The following is a 21,166-nucleotide window of genomic DNA, read 5'->3' as shown; positions in this document are numbered from 1 at the left end:
CTCCCCGCTATGAAGAAATCTGCCGGTGCCATTCTCAGTTCAGATCACACCGAGCGTCTGAAGATGAACAAACACACTCACGCTGTCAGAGCACACTTATTATAAACACACGCCACATTTATAAGCACTGAACCTTCTCAACACACAACACACGTCCAGGTCATATTTCACTCCAAAACCAAACGGAAACCAAAAAAAAAAAAAGAAAGGAAAGGAAAGTTTGTCGACATGACGGTCTCAACGGGAAGTTTTGAGACGGTTAAAGGTTCTACCTTGACCTTTATAGAAGTCTAATGCAGGTTGAAGAGGTCTTGTAAGGTAGTTGCATTTTTTAATGTGTGTATGTATATATATGTATGTATTTATATATGTATGAATATACCGTATTTTTCGGACTATAAGTCGCACCTGAGTATAAGTCGCATCAGTCTAAAAATACGTCATGATGAGGAAAAAAACATCTATAAGTTGCATTTATTTAGAGCCAAGAGAAAACATTACCGTCTCCAGCCACGAGAGGGCGCTCTATGTCTTCAGTGTTCGAGCTGAAGATCTTTGTCCGAACCCGTTGAGACCTCTACAGTGAATTCAATCATTTTCCTCCACAAAAACATGTAGACCTAGCCTAATCTCTGTGAGTAAAGGTTTTTCAAATGATAACTAAATATTTATTGAGTGTTAGATGCATAATGTGGACACATTATTTACGCTAATGTTGGCATTATACTTTTATTAAATATCATCTGCTAGTGCGACGCAAATCCGGCAGAGCCTTTATCTTAATTTCGTTATTGCCAAATACCCATCTCAATTAAAAATTTATCTTAATTTAATTTGTTAAAAATGACTCGTTTTTATTGGTGCGTTGGTCTATGTATAGGCTAAATGAGCCTATGTCTAGAATGCTGAGATGTTACGATGTCACAGAGGACTTATTTTATTTCTTTATTCCAACTTCCAAGTGGTCTAGTCTACGTTAGTTATGAATAAATCATGTTAAAACATGAATAAATGACTCATTATTGACAAAAGGCAAAATAGTTGTGTGTGTGCGCACATTTGAATAATGTCGGGCTGTAAACGGGTTCGGGTTTTAAAAAAAGCTGTCAATCAAAATGTACTTGTCGGGCTCGGGCCGAAACCTGTCGGGCCTAACTTTTAAGCTCTATTCAGTGTAGACTACAGGAGCACTGAGCAGCATAGAGCGCCCTCTGGCGGTTGTACACGGTAATGTTTTCTCTTGGTTCATTTGTTTTAGGTCATTTCTCTCATGTCATATTAATTTTGATAAGTCGCACCTGACTATAAGTCGCAGCACCAGCCAAACTATGAAAAAAGTGTGACTTATAGTCCGGAAAATACGATATATATTCAATTCAATTCAATTTATCTATTTAGCAGACGCTTTTTTCAAAGCGACTTGCAGTGCATTCATGCTATCAGTTTTTACCTATCGTGTTCCCGGGTAATCGAACCCCCAACCTTGCACTAGCTTGCTTGCTAACACAATGCTCTACCAGTTGAGCTACAGGAACACACACATATATATATATATATATATATATATATATATATATATATATATATATATATATATATATATATATATATATATATATATATATATATATATATACACAAAATACAGTTTTATGATTTGACGAAAGCAACTGCAGACTGAATCACATTAACAAAACACAGAAATGAATGCCAGAGAATATCAGGCATGTTGAATCCATCCCAAAATGACACCGTAATGGAGGATGATGTTTGCACAGACGCTGGTTTCTAGTATGGCAGATAAATGTAAAATTAAATGATGTTTGTGACTCACAGCCGCCAAAGCTTTCGTAAATAGAATAGAAGATCCCCGGCTCCCTTAGAAAACATTATTTAGTTTGAGTGACAAACAATAAAGGAGGAATTAGATATTGTTAAATCCACAGAGCTGAGGTGACATTCAAATACCTCTTTTATTCCAGCATTTTATTGAAGTGTCGATAAGCATTTAATCCATAGAGTCTTACAAAAGCAATACAGTGTATAACAGGGATTTCTAGCTGATCAAACGACCTTTACTGTCAATCAGGACTTGTAGTCCACATGAAAATCAACTTTATTTACTTTCTTAATGCATGTTCCTGCTCTTATTATGCACAATTCATTGGTTTTATTCTAAAGAAAGTAAACAAAATGACCTTTCTTATCAGTGACATAAAGGTTTTACTTCTGACACAAAATTCAATGGTTAATACTAATAATAATAAAGGTAATTGCAATGTTTTATCACACAATTCTGACTTTTTCCTCTTCAGAATTATGAGATTAAAAAAAAATTATGCAATTCTGAAAAAAAAAAGTCAGAATTGTGAGAGAAAAAGAAAATCATAATTGTGAGATATATATACTCGCAACTACATTTTTTGAATTCTTAAATATTATACTTGTGAGATATAAAGTCAGAATTGCGAGAAATAAACTTGAAATTACTTGTTCTGACCTTTTTCGTAGCAATTCTGAGAAGAAGAAAAAGAGAAATGTAGAATATAAATTCTGAATGGTGAGATATAAACTTTATATAACGCATTTTCTAACTTTTTTCTTGCTATTCTGAGGGAAGTTTCCATATTTATGGGTTAATGTGAACAGCAATATTATGGGAATTTCATAAAATCTCAAGTCTGTTTTGATTTAAAGGTCAGAAGCTATAGCTACATGAATAAAAAAATCACAAACATTACAGTTGTACAATTTAAATAATTTAATAAATATATCAATAATATGTAATATATTTTCTTTGTATGTGCTTTGAAATCTTAAATACAAGGAGCTCTAAATGTTTAAAACAAATGTACTGCACTTAACCAAAATGAAAAGTAAGTTTTCCATAATTTCTGCACAGGAGAAACTTGGTCTTATTTCAAAACAAAAGGGAAATGTATATCGGCATCAGCATCGGCTATGAGAAAATCTTTAGATTTGACAAATATCGGCATATCGGTTATCGGCAAAAATCTAATATCATGCATCCCTAGAACAGTCATCGTTTAAGGCTAATGTTGTAGGTAATGCAGCCTTTCCAAAGTCTTGCAAATTATTAAAATACCAATTTAACACTAGGTTATAGCAATAAGAGTGTTGATTAAGTGGTTACTGTATGAACAAGGAAACAGCACTGTCATTGTGTTTCTATGTGAAAAATTGAAAAAAAGAGCTAGAGACAGAGCGGATAAAGCACGAAGTGTGTTTTTGGAGTGTTATAATGATGCCGCTGTTGAACTGACAGTCATAAATACTCTATTTTCAGATGTTGATTTCTATAATGCTGTGCATACAGGATCTAAGCCGTGACCTGCAGCTTATTGGTGCAGGTTCACTGCGCCCCGAGAGAGAGCGCATTTGCATCTGTCTGCATACAGATGAGCGTGGCTGAGAACGTAATTGTGCTGCTGCAAATTAGCAAGTGCACTGCAAAAGACGACACGGAGAACCATGTTTGGCATTCAGTGAAGTTATTCTGAGGAAGGCCAGTCTCTGTGAAAGTTAAATCATCCTAAAATGACCTCTGACTGTGAAATGTGAAATTAGCGAGATAATTTTAATGAAAGCGTTTCATTGGAATACACTAATCGAATGTTATTGTAAAGGTTGTTGCATTTAAGTCTCAGAAAGATATTATTGTACAGCTCAATTTGTACATTATATCGAGAAAAGAAATCTTTGTTGTAATTTTTCTGGATTCCATTTTGCCCTTTTTTTCTGAACTCCATTTTAATGGTTAGACTAAAGTTTAACAGGGCTCTCAAGTCACATGCATCCACCGATAAAATTGAACCGTTAAAGTAAAATAAAAGTAAAAAGTTTAATATTAAACTGACTCCTCCAACCGTTTCACCATTTGTATCACTCTGCTTGCCGTATTTCTCACAGCGAGGGTCCTGGCAGACTCCTAAATCCACTATACTATTAGAAATAATGCTGTTTTTATGTCGGGAATGTAGTTTTAATAGTTTTTTAGGTGATTATATACTTGTTTCCTTTCCAAATATGTGGTTGTTTAGTAAAAAATAAAGTCTAAATTTGAACATTTGTTCTGGTGTTTTGGGAGATGTGAGGTCCAGGGCATCAGACGCTGTTCAGCGATCGTGAACAAGAACTGCTTCACCTCGGACAGATCGTCTGCATTTAGCCACTGGATCTGATGTCTTTATAGTGGTTAAACATGAGATATAATTAATTTTGGGTAATTCTAACAAACAGTATTTGGTCTCATTAATCAATTATTTGTTCCAGAGCAAATAGTTTTGTCTGAAAGCAAAATGTCATTACGTATATTTTATGCAACTTCAATGCTGTATATCAGAGCGCTGCCTTTGTACTTTTGACTGAATTGCCTAGAAATGTTTGAGATGGCTGTGGTTGTTTATTAAATATTATTATTATTATTCAATAAATAACATTTTGTGTTAACCATTGTATTTAGTAACAGAGGGTGTGTTTATGATGGTGATTTTAGTTACTTTTTTGTGACTTTTATATTGAAAGAGACTGAAACCGAAGTTATTTCTACTTTTAATTATAGCTTCTAAGATGCAGTTAACAAACACACTGAGCAGCGCTGTCATCAGAAATCACTCTTAACAGATGAAAGGACAGTACGACAAAGATATCGCCTTCCTCAGCGAACATTCAGACTAATGTTTTATTGTGAATATGAGATTACCTGAATCTGATACAGCATTCATTCTTCAGTTCAATCACCTTCTCAGTCTATCTGTCTCTCATCATACTCTACATATAATACCTTGAGCTTTTAATACAGTGATACTCCAAGCTTTCAGTGAAGCAGCTCAACATTCCTTCATCACTCGTTCTAAAGTAACGTTTTTGAATTCGTAACAGATCTTGAGCTCAGACGTTAAACTGTCAAACTGAGATTTGAATCTGTGAATCTTGAAGGAAGTATCTATCTAAATGAGTAATGGGTGTTTTTTGGCAGTAATGTGCAATAAGTCAATCAGAGTCTCATCTCCCATCCCTTTTAAAAGCAAGTTGCGCTCATGCCATGATGGGTTTGCTAATTACATGGAATTGTAATTATTATACAATTTTTTAAATGTGTGTGTGCTGCTGTGCATCCTTGTGCATGCAATAAGAAAGGTGTATGCACATTGTAGACGCTCCTATAGGCGCATATTACTAACACGCTCTTTAAATAACAAAGAATAATTATTGTGCCAGACTTTAGACCAGGTTTGAGTTGGTCTATGGCGTAGTCTATTTTCAGTTCCTCAAAATAGCAAAGCACCTGAACACACCTCTGTTTTTAGACCAGCACACAAATGGGTGCAAATGTATTTGCTATTTAAACAATGGACGGGAAAATTAGGACCGAGTTGGGCTGAAACTGTGTGTCACAAATATCTAAAATACGTTTCAGGTTTTTGTTGCCGTTTTATTTCAGTTAACATTCATTTTACTTCAAGTAATGAAAATATGTTTAGTTTTAGTTCAGTAACTGGTCACAATCCATATTGCAGCCAGTGTATAAAAATATTTATGGGTCTTTCTCTCATAGCGCTTCTCCATTTGTTCTGGTTCATTTCGCCTGAGTCTTTGTGGGAAACACAGATAAAATGATTCAAACACCCTCTGTGTGTCGGTCATAAATTCCCAGATAACACTGTATCCTGAGAAATGATGACCGCTGGTGTTAATCTGCATCAGGACGCTCCTGCATATTACATCTCATTCAAGTCCAAATGAATAAATCCAGGCGGCATTTGCAGAAATGGGATGGAAACTGTATCGCTGTATATAACTACTGTATAAAGCTCACGCTTCGCTGCGGGTGGTAGAAAAACAGCTCAAGAAACAGTCTATTAAAAAGATGGACAGTGGCGCGTCTAAATTTATATGCATAGACTTTTAGCATATTTGCAAATTAATCTACAATTTCAGCAGTGTTCGTTTTCTTCCGTCTGTAAGTCATTAAATCAGTGCCAGAGGAGCAAATAAACACGTAATGATTTTGACAGATCTCTCCAGCCCAGCATGAGTTTAATGCGACTGAACACACATTCACAGAGTTCACTTTCTGTACAAAATAACAAAACCTTTGAGAAATGCATGTTCGCTCGGCTGGTTTGTACGTATTGTGTATTTTGCACAGAGCTGGGTCTCGTTTCTTCGAGTTTGCGGTTTAAAAATCTCAATGTTTTATTTGTAGTTCACGGGTGAGATCTGAAATTTAGACAGAAGCCAGAAGACAGTTTCAGTAATATGGGAAACATTTATATTTTATTAAATGGCTTCATAACAGCCCTGACAGATGCCCAGGGACGGATGCTATATTACTCACATCAATAATGGAGTGTGAGATGACAGCGAGAGTCGCTGGTGGGATGTAGTTACACTGGGACTGTCCCAGAGGAGCATGTGGTCCACCACACGGGTCAAAGCTACAGACTAATGATACAGTCACCCAGATGATGCTCTAACATATACTCGTATAGTTTGCATTGACACGGGTTAGTCTAAACCTTGATCCAAACCAACTACCAACGCAAACGCTGCAATTCTTGATTCTTGATCAACAGAGTTTACGAGAGAATGTAAAACATAATGATTACAGTAAAAGACGACAAATTTTATCTATCTATCCATCTATCCATCTAAAAAATACATAACTAGTATGTAAACTTAATTTTAACTTTAATTATAATACGTTTATTTTATTTATGTAGTTATTTATATTTTGGAATTTAGGCTATTAAACATGCTTAATTTTTAAATCAATAAATTACTTTTTCTTTTTTTAAATTATTTTTTTTTAAAAATTTATATATATATTTTTTTTACCTAAATATTCAACTATTTATTCATATAATACATAATTTAAAATATGTATTATATTATATACAAATTATTACATTTAAAAACTCAAGTCATAATAATATATTAGATATTATGTTGTATTATATATATATATATATATATATATATATATATATATATATATATATATATATATATATATATATATATAATTTAACAAAGTAATCTATTTCTTAATTTTGTATATATTTATAAGTTTAACACAAACACACGTTTTAGTTTTTGTATAAATGTTACAATATTTTATATAATTTATTTTCCATTAAATAAATAATAAAAAGACCTGAAATGTTGATTAAAGGGTCCCCACAATTTCTGACCAATGGATTTCCTATTTATATATATATATATATATATATATATATATATATATATATATATAGGCTATATATATATATATATATATATATATATAGGCTATATATATATATATATATATATATATATATAGGCTATATATATATATATATATATATATATAGGCTATATATATATATATATATATATATATATATATATAGCCTATATATATCAGGGTTTCCGTTGTCCGGTAATTGCCGGACATTGGCCGGAAAAAAAATGAAATGTCCGACAAAATTAAATCTCTCCGGTCAAATTGTCCGAATAAAATTGCCTAATAATCCCGCCCCTCCTAATGCTGTGTTCACACCAAACGCGAATAGAGCGTCAAATTCGAGTCTACCGCGCCTAGTTTGCCGCTTGACCATTTTGAGATCATTCGCTTCATTCGCGCAACAGACGCGAATTCGCGTCATGGGGGGGCTTCTGCCAGCTGAGTTCACGCAGCATTTTCAACCGCCATTTTTATTCGGATAATTTTCAAAATATTACTGTTACTGTGTCATGAAATGTAGTTTTAAAAGTATTTCAGGCGAGAATATAGTTGTTTTAAACTCAAATATGCGGTTTATTTATAATGACAGTGTCTATTTAAAAAAATGTGTTTCGCCGATCTCGGAGATGAGCTCCATGCGATCAGCGGGAGCTCCGTCATCATGTATCCGCCGAGAGTAGCCTTACCTCGGCTAGATCTTCTGACATTTGCCGCTGGCTCTGATGTGTCTTTAGTGGTTCAAGATAAAATATAATTCGTTTGGGGTAAAATGAAACGTTTCTTATTTTTGGCCTTTATTCAATTTATCTATTAATATGTTATATATATATATATATATATATATATATATATATGGGTCCTTTTTATTCATGTCTCTATAGAAATATGAACTTTTGTCATATAGCTCCGGTTGACTGCTCACTGACAACATCTGTCGTTCCTCCTTGTTGAATGAGTGGAGAAGGGTATTCCTGCACAACCGGAGGCTGCAGGAACATACTGTTGAATGAGTGACTCCTAGCAGGCTCCTGATTGGTTAATGCGGCGCGAATTGTCGCCAAAGTTCAATTTTTTCAACTCGGGCGGCAGACGCGAATTCGCGTCAAACGCTGAATGCACAAAAAGCACCATTCGCGCGAAGCGCTCTATTCGCGCGTCAATTCGCGTCATTCGCGCGTCGGCGAATTCGCGTCTTCCGCGCCGCGAGACCTCCAGACGCGCGTAAACGCGCCTTTGCATTGACTTAACATTGAAATCATTCGCGCCAGACGCTCTATTCGCGTTTGGTGTGAACACAGCATAACACAATCTGAATTTGAGAATAAGCCTAAAATGTATAAAGCAAAAATACACCGAACTTTGGCTATGTTATGAAGGAACAGGCTCGTTTGAAAGTTATTAACATTATTACATGGCTTGGTTGAATTCCAATGTGGAATGCGGTCTGTTACACTCTAAAAATGGCTGGGTTAAAAATAACCCAATTGGCAACCCAGCACTGGGTAAATATTGGACAGAACACATGCTGGGTTAAAGTAACCCAGCATGCTGGTTTACACATTTTAACCCAGCATGCTGGGTTATTGAGAAAACCCAAGATAGAGTCATTTTTACCATTTGTGGGTTTGCATTTTTATGATTCTGGGTTATTCTTGCTGGGTTATTCTCATAATTTCACTTTTGCTTAACAAAGCAATCATGGATTAATAAATAATGAAGAATACAGGTTATTTAGACTGTTAAAAAATATTTTTAATGCCATCTGACATTCAAAAATTTTTTAGCAATGACAAACAACATGGAATTTTCCCTTTTTTTGTTTCCAGCAAATGCAAAATAAATAAATAAAAATCACAGAAATACAGTTGCAATAAATAAGAAAATTATTTCTGAATGACCTGTGTCTAGCTGTTTAACTATTACATTTTGAGATTTTTAGCTATTTAAATACACAGTGAAATGACATTGACAATTAACATTTTTAAATTTAAATGTAAAATCATTTAAAGATGTCCTTAAATGTATATCAAGTATATAAAGACTCCTACGTAGGTAGATGTGCACTGCTTAGGGTAGTTCAACATATAGTTCACCCAAAAATGAAAATTCTGTCATTTATTACTCAACTTCATGTCGTTACAAACCCGTAAGCCCTTCGTTCATCTTCAGAACACAAGTTAAGATATTTTCGTTGATATTCGAGAGCTTTCAGACCAGGGTGAATAATTAGTGACAATTTTCATTTTTGGGTGAACTATTGTCAAACACTTAAGCTCTGAAGCAAAGATCTACACCTGAGAGCAGTGTACTCTGCTATAGAGCCTGTCTATGGAAGGACAATTTTCAAAAGGAATTGCTAATTATATTTTCAATTGCGTTTTCCACATTTGGATTGTGACAAATTGTGACAATCCAAACACAATTGCAAATCTTGAACAAAAACACTGTTTCAAAAACACTGAACAAAAATTACGGTTTCAGTTTAGTGACTGCCAAATTTCAAATGGAAAAACAAAGTCAGTTTGTAGCTGTATTTTCCATGTATTATGAGTAATAAGCCTGTCATATGGATCAAATACTGCATCATAGCAGCTTTACAGTATTGAATAGGAAAATAGTGTGTAATAATGCAAAGGGACAAAAGTAAACACTCAGTTTTCAGTTAAAGTCAATTCGTCATTGATTCAGTGATGTATCGTCCCTCTGTGCAATCAAGTGGATGATATCGCTTGATATTAATTGTCCCCAACTAAAGAAAAACAAGGAAACAAAAACTCCATCGTTGACAGAATGGAGAAAAATCCTTGGGAGAAACCAGGCTCAGTTGGGGGGCAGTTCTCCTCTGACCAGACGAAACCAGTAGTTCAATTCCAGGCTGCAGCAAAGTCAGATTGTGCAGAATAATCATCTGTTTCCTGTGGTCTTGTCCTGGTGGTCCTCTGAGACAAGGTCTTTACAGGGGATCTGTATCTGGGCTCTAGTTGTCCTGGTCTCCGCTGTCTTTCAGGGATGTAGAGGTCCTTTCTAGATGATGATCTCCATCTGGTCTGGATACGTACTGGATACGGGTGGCTACGGTGACCTTGGAATAAGAGAGAAACAGACTAATGTTAGCATAGATGCAACATAAGAACAAGTACATGAGGTTTTATGAATTACCATGTCTGTTTTTTCACTGTGTCGCACATGTTACCTGCCAAAACTCAAATGGAATCTTTAGCATCTGAATTTCCAATGCCTCACATTGAAAACTGTCAATTTTTGTCAGAGGTGGGACCATACTATGGAGAGTGTTTGTATTGGGAGGTGACGTCACTCAAAGACAACTGTGCAAAATTCTTTGAACAATGGAGGTTAAGGCACTACTAAAGGCAGCTGCCGCTCCGAGAGATGCGTGTTAAAGAACAGACAGTGCAACCCGGATCTCCCTATATTCTTGGCACCTCACACAATAAATAATTTTGTCATTTTACCCCAAATGCAGCTACTATCCCCTGCTAACAGTTAGATCCACATGGTACTATTGGTCAATATTCACCATTAACCAAATGCTTTTCACCGGAGGCATAAAATATAGGGTAAGATGCAAATAGGTAAATAAGAGTAGAACTGCAATGTTGTTTGCTGACGTGCATCAGAGTGCAAACAGTGAGAGATTTGGGGTAAAAACTACAAAATATCTCCCAATACAAACATGCCCCATAGTATAGTCCCACCCTTGACACAAATTGACAGCTTTCTGTGTAAGGCATCTGAAATACAAATGCTTTTCAATTGAGTTTGGACTATTTCACAATGTATATGTCCACATGTGGAAAAATACAATTAAATATACAATTTGCAATTCCTTTTGAAAATAGTCCAGAATATCCTTACCTGTCCATTGATTATGATCAATGCCTGAGAGATCTGCTGGCATTTTTAAATCGCCACGACAACTGGATGGGGTTTTGTGGACTCTGCTCAGTTAAGGAATTTCATGTTTGTTCCAACCTTTAAAATAAAGTTGAAAAAAAAAGAAAAAATACAAATTATTTTAATAACAGTGATTCAGTTCAATTAACTGTGTGAAGTTAATCATGAAATTGACCCATCATGATTATGAGTTAAATTCACCTATGAGTTGGTCTACAGAAGCAGAATATGATATAGTGATTGGCTGAAAGGTGTGCTTTCAAACTGTCTAATCAATGGGATGTTCCAGTCATTATAAATCACAGTTTTATGTTAATATGCTGGCTATGACTATATCAAACACACACAGTCACTGGCACAGATAAGGGAGATCACACTGCATGTGCGCACACAGACATTTCTATGACAAGTCACGTAGGTAAAACAGTCCATATATAAAAACTTATAGATGTAGCAAAGTGATAAGGACAAGTCAAAAACACGATCTGGAAAATTAATAAATTAGGTACATTCTGGTGCAGCTTTAACTATAGCACGAAATAAAAATATATGTGCGTTTAAGTTACGTGAGGGTTAACGTTAGTTGATTATCACAGACAAACAATTATGTAAAATGTATAATAAACACTTACCGTTAGACGCCTCAATAAGACTGCACTCGACCAGTTTTTCTCTCACAAATGTATCCATGCGCTTTTCTGACAGGAAAAAAAACACATTTTGAATTATAATTTGTATGTAAAAAGACTTTATAAACCACAAAAGCATCAAATCACTTCACTAACGCGGCCAGCGTCACTCGCTGTGCGTGCGCGTACTTTGAAATGCCCTGAGACGTCGATTCTTTTCCGGGAATCACTTTGTTCGAGAATTACTGAACCGGTTTACTTGAACTGGGTCGTCGGTTCTTTTAGACCTGCGGTCCGAGTATATTGTACGTAATTTGTATGATTTAAATGTCGATATGAACAACTGCAGGCGTTTACATTAGAGCAGAAAGTCGTATTCACTTTTTGAACTCATTTGACTCACTTAAATATCAAATTCGCTTTTCAGTGTCAGAAACTACTTTTTCCTCTATTTTCACAGGTATTCGCACAGGGGCGTGTCTAGAGCATTTTCAGTGGGGGGGCCATGCTGGGGCACTACCTCCGAATGGGGTGGCCGCCAGTGACCAAAAAAAAAAAAAGCTAAATACTACAGTATATTACGTAAATCCTATTGATTTAATTTTTTTTACTTGAATAAAGTTACTTGTAAACAAATGCAGTAATAAACCACTTTTTTTTATTAATTTAGTTTTTTTGTCATCCCTGTATATATCTATTAAGTTACATTTGAGAATATATATATATATATATATATATATATATATATATATATTTTTTTTTTTTTTTTTTTTTTTTTTGAAAGAAACTCCCTATATCTTTACTTCATGGCTTGGCACTGCTCTCTTCCTTGCCTTCAAAAGAAACACTTATGTGTGTCTGTTATTCTCAATCTCAAAAAAATAAAAAAAATAAAATCTAATTGTGAATGAAATGCACAGAATGCATCCATGTCATTTCACGTGTAAATGACTAAGTTAGGCCTGACAATTTAACTGACTATCTAACTGACTTACTCTCATGCATTAACAAGTAACGTGTCACCATACAATTATTATTATGGAACATTCTGTGCATATTGTCATTCGGTGCAATCTTGCTATTTGGTCACTGTCACAAAATAAACTGATACAAAATATGCAAAACCACCATGACTGTTTATTGTTTGAAAGCGCCCGCAGCGTATTTTACTTTTATTGTGTTTTATTAAACTTTGACTGAACATTCGATTGAAATCAACCACGACCAACGCGAGCAGAGCCTGACGGTGTAAAAATATTGATCTGAGAAAACCTTACAAACATATTAAACCATACATAAAGGTTACCTACCAGCTCTTTGTTCGGTGTTTTGTGATGTGTCGTTCTTGAACGATTCGAATCTTTAATGTGACTAGGGAAGAACGAGTCGTCTCTATGACGGCGACATCACTTTGAAGTTTTTTTTTTTTTTTTTTTACAGTGGATTGTAATCTCCAAAAATTACCTTGTTGTATGATTTATGTCTTTTGAGTTCACCCTTCAGATTAGACTATAGAACTGTAGTGTTACTTGTTTAGGATTCAAAATGTTATTTGCTTTTAATTTATGTCATTATGTCCTTTTTTAGCAAGCATCTTATACATATATAAGACCAATTTAAGCAATTATTATACCAGCAAACTCAGAATTGGATAAAAAATTTAACTAGGCTATAAATACTTGGATTATTATATAGCCTAGTATTTATTTACTGATAGACAGTCAAAAAGACAAATTATTCAATATTTTATTTATAACAAGGTTTTATTTATTTATACAATAATAACACACCACAGATCCTCAAGAAACAGTTACAAAAACACAGTGACAGAAATGTCAGAAATAGCGTATGTGGCTGTCATGTGATTAAGGAATGATTTGAACCCGAAGACTTGTCAGACAAGAGGTGAGTTAGTCACAGACTGAAGACCCAGGTAAAGAATTCATTAATCTTTTCTGTATCTTTATAGCATTTTATTTTTGTATTGTTTGTAGTGTGATCAACGTTTGCGTAAGTACTAGATGTGTTGGGGAAGTAACACGTAACTACATTTTGGTAAAATGAACGAAATGAATCGGAAAAAGATTCGTTCATTTTGCTGAACGCGACTCAAAAGTTCGAGTCGGTAAAATGATCAGAACTTCTCATCACTGGTGTCTTGACTTCCCACACTTGATAAAGTAAAAGTCCAAGTCCGCGACAAGCGGTTGTTTCTCTGACGACCGACGCTGCGGCTGCACTTCTTTGAATCGCGAACTTCAGTAGAGTCTATAAAATGATTGGCCATAAAATGAACCAATCACAAGACATCTTATAGGGGGGGCACCTGGGGTGGCCAATCGAATTTCTGGGGGGGCCGGTGCCCCCCCTGGCCACCACGTAGACCCGCCCCTGTATTCGCATATTTCAGCCATCAGTCACTTTCTGAAACCTAATAAAACTTTATTAATCTGTCGTCTCAGATAACGTTACCTTAACACGATTATGCGAGTCACGTAAGGTAGGTTGGCCGTTTGAGGTAAACTGTTCATCATTTAACGTAAATAATGTTGGCCTGTAGACGTTTAACAGTATTGTTGCTGCAAAAAAAAGTTATAATTCTGCCAATTTAAAATAATTATTATTGAAAACATTAAATAAACTTACCTTAAAACAGTTGAAAGCCGTGGCTTTGCCCCGTTGTTCTTCCAAAGTGACAGTTGGGGAGCGATTTAAACATCTTCAAGGCGCGTTAAATAACCCAGCGCTGGCCTGAAACAACCCAGCGACGCAACCCAGCAGGTTTAACCCAACACCTGGTAAATTGAAACTACCCAAAAGTGTTTAAAAAGAAATTAAATAACCCAACAAAATGACCCAACAGACTCAACCCAGCATTTTGGGTTAAAAAATAACCCAGCCGTTTTTAGAGTGTATTTCTTGATATCAGACCGCTGCGAAGCACTAGCGGCGCCAGGATTTTGATTGTAGGTGGGCCTCCAGAAAACTGGATGGGCCAGTTAAAATAAGCCAAAAAAATAAAAAAAATAAATAAAAACGGGTTCCCCTTTCATCTCCGTTTCAGCGCTTTTCTGGGCACTGAGGACAGCGACTCAGCCTACCTGAATTTAATGTGTAATTAGCATAGGTAAAAAAAAAATTTGTTTTAAATTGTTAAAAAGACATTTCAAGATATATTTCATGTCTGTGAGGCCTACGCTGAGTTTCGTTAAATTAGGATGAGATGCACTCCAGTTCACTAGCAATGCAAGTGGCCGCGAGGGCGCCTGCATGATTAGGCCTGTCGTCTGCTATATTTGCTTCTTATGTATTAAATCCAGGCAATTGGTTGATAAAAAAAAAATTAAAATTAAGATACAATTTATACAAAACGAAATTCACTTCAAAAAAGTATTTCTACAAAACAAAACTTACACTCTAAAAATGGCTGGGTTAAAAATAACCCAATTGGCAACCCAGCACTGGGTAAATATTGGACAGAACACATGCTGGGTTAAAGTAACCCAGCATGCTGGTTTACACATTTTAACCCAGCATGCTGGGTTATTGAGAAAACCCAAGATAGAGTCATTTTTACCATTTGTGGGTTTGCATTTTTATGATTCTGGGTTATTCTTGCTGGGTTATTCTCATAATTTCACTTTTGCTTAACAAAGCAATCATGGATTAATAAATAATGAAGAATACAGGTTATTTAGACTGTTAAAAAATATTTTTAATGCCATCTGACATTCAAAAATTTTTTAGCAATGACAAACAACATGGAATTTTCCCTTTTTTTGTTTCCAGCAAATGCAAAATAAATAAATAAAAATCACAGAAATACAGTTGCAATAAATAAGAAAATTATTTCTGAATGACCTGTGTCTAGCTGTTTAACTATTACATTTTGAGATTTTTAGCTATTTAAATACACAGTGAAATGACATTGACAATTAACATTTTTAAATTTAAATGTAAAATCATTTAAAGATGTCCTTAAATGTATATCAAGTATATAAAGACTCCTACGTAGGTAGATGTGCACTGCTTAGGGTAGTTCAACATATAGTTCACCCAAAAATGAAAATTCTGTCATTTATTACTCAACTTCATGTCGTTACAAACCCGTAAGCCCTTCGTTCATCTTCAGAACACAAGTTAAGATATTTTCGTTGATATTCGAGAGCTTTCAGACCAGGGTGAATAATTAGTGACAATTTTCATTTTTGGGTGAACTATTGTCAAACACTTAAGCTCTGAAGCAAAGATCTACACCTGAGAGCAGTGTACTCTGCTATAGAGCCTGTCTATGGAAGGACAATTTTCAAAAGGAATTGCTAATTATATTTTCAATTGCGTTTTCCACATTTGGATTGTGACAAATTGTGACAATCCAAACACAATTGCAAATCTTGAACAAAAACACTGTTTCAAAAACACTGAACAAAAATTACGGTTTCAGTTTAGTGACTGCCAAATTTCAAATGGAAAAACAAAGTCAGTTTGTAGCTGTATTTTCCATGTATTATGAGTAATAAGCCTGTCATATGGATCAAATACTGCATCATAGCAGCTTTACAGTATTGAATAGGAAAATAGTGTGTAATAATGCAAAGGGACAAAAGTAAACACTCAGTTTTCAGTTAAAGTCAATTCGTCATTGATTCAGTGATGTATCGTCCCTCTGTGCAATCAAGTGGATGATATCGCTTGATATTAATTGTCCCCAACTAAAGAAAAACAAGGAAACAAAAACTCCATCGTTGACAGAATGGAGAAAAATCCTTGGGAGAAACCAGGCTCAGTTGGGGGGCAGTTCTCCTCTGACCAGACGAAACCAGTAGTTCAATTCCAGGCTGCAGCAAAGTCAGATTGTGCAGAATAATCATCTGTTTCCTGTGGTCTTGTCCTGGTGCTCCTCTGAGACAAGGTCTTTACAGGGGATCTGTATCTGGGGCTCTAGTTGTCCTGGTCTCCGCTGTCTTTCAGGGATGTAGAGGTCCTTTCTAGATGATGATCTCCATCTGGTCTGGATACGTACTGGATACGGGTGGCTACGGTGACCTTGGAATAAGAGAGAAACAGACTAATGTTAGCATAGATGCAACATAAGAACAAGTACATGAGGTTTTATGAATTACCATGTCTGTTTTTTCACTGTGTCGCACATGTTACCTGCCAAAACTCAAATGGAATCTTTAGCATCTGAATTTCCAATGCCTCACATTGAAAACTGTCAATTTTTGTCAGAGGTGGGACCATACTATGGAGAGTGTTTGTATTGGGAGGTGACGTCACTCAAAGACAACTGTGCAAAATTCTTTGAACAATGGAGGTTAAGGCACTACTAAAGGCAGCTGCCGCTCCGAGAGATGCGTGTTAAAGAACAGACAGTGCAACCCGGATCTCCCTATATTCTTGGCACCTCACACAATAAATAATTTTGTCATTTTACCCCAAATGCAGCTACTATCCCCTGCTAACAGTTAGATCCACATGGTACTATTGGTCAATATTCACCATTAACCAAATGCTTTTCACCGGAGGCATAAAATATAGGGTAAGATGCAAATAGGTAAATAAGAGTAGAACTGCAATGTTGTTTGCTGACGTGCATCAGAGTGCAAACAGTGAGAGATTTGGGGTAAAAACTACAAAATATCTCCCAATACAAACATGCCCCATAGTATAGTCCCACCCTTGACACAAATTGACAGCTTTCTGTGTAAGGCATCTGAAATACAAATGCTTTTCAATTGAGTTTGGACTATTTCACAATGTATATGTCCACATGTGGAAAAATACAATTAAATATACAATTTGCAATTCCTTTTGAAAATAGTCCAGAATATCCTTACCTGTCCATTGATTATGATCAATGCCTGAGAGATCTGCTGGCATTTTTAAATCGCCACGACAACTGGATGGGGTTTTGTGGACTCTGCTCAGTTAAGGAATTTCATGTTTGTTCCAACCTTTAAAATAAAGTTGAAAAAAAAAGAAAAAATACAAATTATTTTAATAACAGTGATTCAGTTCAATTAACTGTGTGAAGTTAATCATGAAATTGACCCATCATGATTATGAGTTAAATTCACCTATGAGTTGGTCTACAGAAGCAGAATATGATATAGTGATTGGCTGAAAGGTGTGCTTTCAAACTGTCTAATCAATGGGATGTTCCAGTCATTATAAATCACAGTTTTATGTTAATATGCTGGCTATGACTATATCAAACACACACAGTCACTGGCACAGATAAGGGAGATCACACTGCATGTGCGCACACAGACATTTCTATGACAAGTCACGTAGGTAAAACAGTCCATATATAAAAACTTATAGATGTAGCAAAGTGATAAGGACAAGTCAAAAACACGATCTGGAAAATTAATAAATTAGGTACATTCTGGTGCAGCTTTAACTATAGCACGAAATAAAAATATATGTGCGTTTAAGTTACGTGAGGGTTAACGTTAGTTGATTATCACAGACAAACAATTATGTAAAATGTATAATAAACACTTACCGTTAGACGCCTCAATAAGACTGCACTCGACCAGTTTTTCTCTCACAAATGTATCCATGCGCTTTTCTGACAGGAAAAAAAACACATTTTGAATTATAATTTGTATGTAAAAAGACTTTATAAACCACAAAAGCATCAAATCACTTCACTAACGCGGCCAGCGTCACTCGCTGTGCGTGCGCGTACTTTGAAATGCCCTGAGACGTCGATTCTTTTCCGGGAATCACTTTGTTCGAGAATTACTGAACCGGTTTACTTGAACTGGGTCGTCGGTTCTTTTAGACCTGCGGTCCGAGTATATTGTACGTAATTTGTATGATTTAAATGTCGATATGAACAACTGCAGGCGTTTACATTAGAGCAGAAAGTCGTATTCACTTTTTGAACTCATTTGACTCACTTAAATATCAAATTCGCTTTTCAGTGTCAGAAACTACTTTTTCCTCTATTTTCACAGGTATTCGCATATTTCAGCCATCAGTCACTTTCTGAAACCTAATAAAACTTTATTAATCTGTCGTCTCAGATAACGTTACCTTAACACGATTATGCGAGTCACGTAAGGTAGGTTGGCCGTTTGAGGTAAACTGTTCATCATTTAACGTAAATAATGTTGGCCTGTAGACGTTTAACAGTATTGTTGCTGCAAAAAAAAGTTATAATTCTGCCAATTTAAAATAATTATTATTGAAAACATTAAATAAACTTACCTTAAAACAGTTGAAAGCCGTGGCTTTGCCCCGTTGTTCTTCCAAAGTGACAGTTGGGGAGCGATTTAAACATCTTCAAGGCGCGTTAAATAACCCAGCGCTGGCCTGAAACAACCCAGCGACGCAACCCAGCAGGTTTAACCCAACACCTGGTAAATTGAAACTACCCAAAAGTGTTTAAAAAGAAATTAAATAACCCAACAAAATGACCCAACAGACTCAACCCAGCATTTTGGGTTAAAAAATAACCCAGCCGTTTTTAGAGTGTAATTAAGTGGTCAAAATCATGTCTGACCCGCTCCATGTCTCTCGATATTGCGCATCGTATCTTATTCGTGCGGTTCACTTTTCATAATCAACATAAATTAAAAAATAACAATATAATATTTTAACAAATATTAAACTAAATAAGCTTATTTAATGTCTACAACATGTATAGTAGACCTAGAATCTCTATTTGTACAAACTGCTGCACATTCATTTTCAAGTTCACTGATAATTATGCGTGCATTTATGAATTATTATCTTAATCTATAATGAAACAAGGAATGTTTCATATGCTTTGTTTATTTAGAATGGAACGGATCGCAAATAGATCCGAATAAAGAAATGAACCATAGTAGAAAATGTATTTTTTTTCCGTCTATTTGAAAGTTAGGCTAATAAACATGTTGCATTCGGCGGCCTGATTATGTCTTTTTTTACGTTACATAGCCTGCCTCCAGTTTTCCTCACCTTGACTAATTAAGAGGCGATACTTGACCGGCATATCGTCAAAATGTCTGGAAAAGGAAACCTCTGCCGGTCACTTTGACCGGCACCATTTTTTTCTAGCGGAAACTCTGATATATATATATATATATATATATATATATATATATATATATATATATATATATATATATATATATATATATATATATATATATATATATATATATGCTTTAAAAATTATTCGTGCCTGAAAATCATGCTTTTAAAATTCCTCAATATTTCCAGATTTCTTATGGCATTATGTCTTGATTCAACAGTCTGGCAGATCACACACTTTGGTCTCTAAATCTCTTTTATCATGAGTTTAACTTCAGGAGCTTTTCTGTTCGTCAGGCTGGCGTTGGCCCTGTAGTGAGGGGGTTTGGAATATAAAACATTTCAGATATAGTGTCTGAACGCTTTTATCACTCGGTTGGTGTTGTTTTTCTGTAACGTGTACTGTAAGGAGAGCTGACAGACGCCATCGTACGGCAAAACTCAATCTCAGCTGTAGCTCACCTGCTGTAGAAAGATTCGTTTATGTCGGCCCACCAGCTCAGCGAAGCATCTGTCTTTAAGACAAGATGTGGGAGTCTAGAGGTTTGTGTGATACATCAAGTCGAGTATCCCACACTAAACTGCACATGGTCTGCCGGTGGATGTGTCCTGCTAACCTTGTTCCCCTTCAGACAGCTTATGAGTGCACACTAGAGAGGTGACCTCTTTAGCACACAGCTGCTCGATGGCCCTTTCATCTTTTCATACAGATTTTCTTCCTGTTCAAACGGCCTTTAAAGAAAGCGCAGCACCAGCCATCCATGCATTAGAAGCACCACGGATTGAAATGTTCTTTTATGATGAAGTGAAACGTTCAGAGTTTATCAGCCGCTCCGCTGGGTGACATTGACTGCATTTACATGCACAAGAATATTCTGTATCATTGTATGGCTATATTCACATTATGCAAGTGTCATGTAAATGCATCATGAAGCTGTCCTAGTTTATATTTTGCTGGAATAATAGAATGAAGCAGAAGTAATAGTTAAAAACATATATCCACAGAGTAATATATCATAGGATAAGAAATCTTCCTCTTTTGTACTTAAGAAGTGTCCCCTTGAGAAGCTGAATGTTATCTGTGTTTGTAGTTTGAGTTATGAGAGCAGAGAATAAAGTCTGGAGATAATTCATGGCCAATCAAACGCGAGCGCTCGTGGTCATGTGTCCCGTGAGGAACAACAACAATAGGTCAGGGAAAAACTGAACGATGACCAAAGAAAATCCACAGGAGAACATTTCCCTTGACCTTTTATTTTGACGTGCCGCAGTAAAACACAACCGGTGGCTTCTGGAAGTAAAACTTATAAAGAGCCATGTGTCATGAACTTTTCATATG

General features: G+C 35.6%; 2 long non-coding RNA genes across 2 annotated transcripts; both read right to left on the bottom strand.

The window, feature by feature from the left end:
* Positions 1-10,169: 10,169 nt before the first annotated feature.
* Positions 10,170-14,709, bottom strand: LOC128020870 (uncharacterized). The gene is made up of 4 exons (XR_008185416.1): positions 14,443-14,709; positions 11,800-11,865; positions 11,129-11,245; positions 10,170-10,334 (listed from the first exon to the last, which is right to left on the bottom strand). It is a non-coding gene; the product is annotated as an uncharacterized LOC128020870 (long non-coding RNA).
* A 493-nt stretch (positions 14,710-15,202) lies between these two features.
* LOC128020871 (uncharacterized) lies at positions 15,203-19,286 on the bottom strand. Its single transcript, XR_008185417.1, has 4 exons — positions 19,018-19,286; positions 18,308-18,373; positions 17,637-17,753; positions 15,203-16,842 (listed from the first exon to the last, which is right to left on the bottom strand). It is a non-coding gene; the product is annotated as an uncharacterized LOC128020871 (long non-coding RNA).
* Positions 19,287-21,166: the final 1,880 nt, after the last annotated feature.

Source organism: Carassius gibelio, chromosome A10, assembly GCF_023724105.1.
Source record: "Carassius gibelio isolate Cgi1373 ecotype wild population from Czech Republic chromosome A10, carGib1.2-hapl.c, whole genome shotgun sequence".
NCBI classification, from domain to species: Eukaryota; Metazoa; Chordata; class Actinopteri; order Cypriniformes; family Cyprinidae; genus Carassius; species Carassius gibelio.
This window is presented reverse-complemented; position numbering and strand designations above follow the sequence as displayed.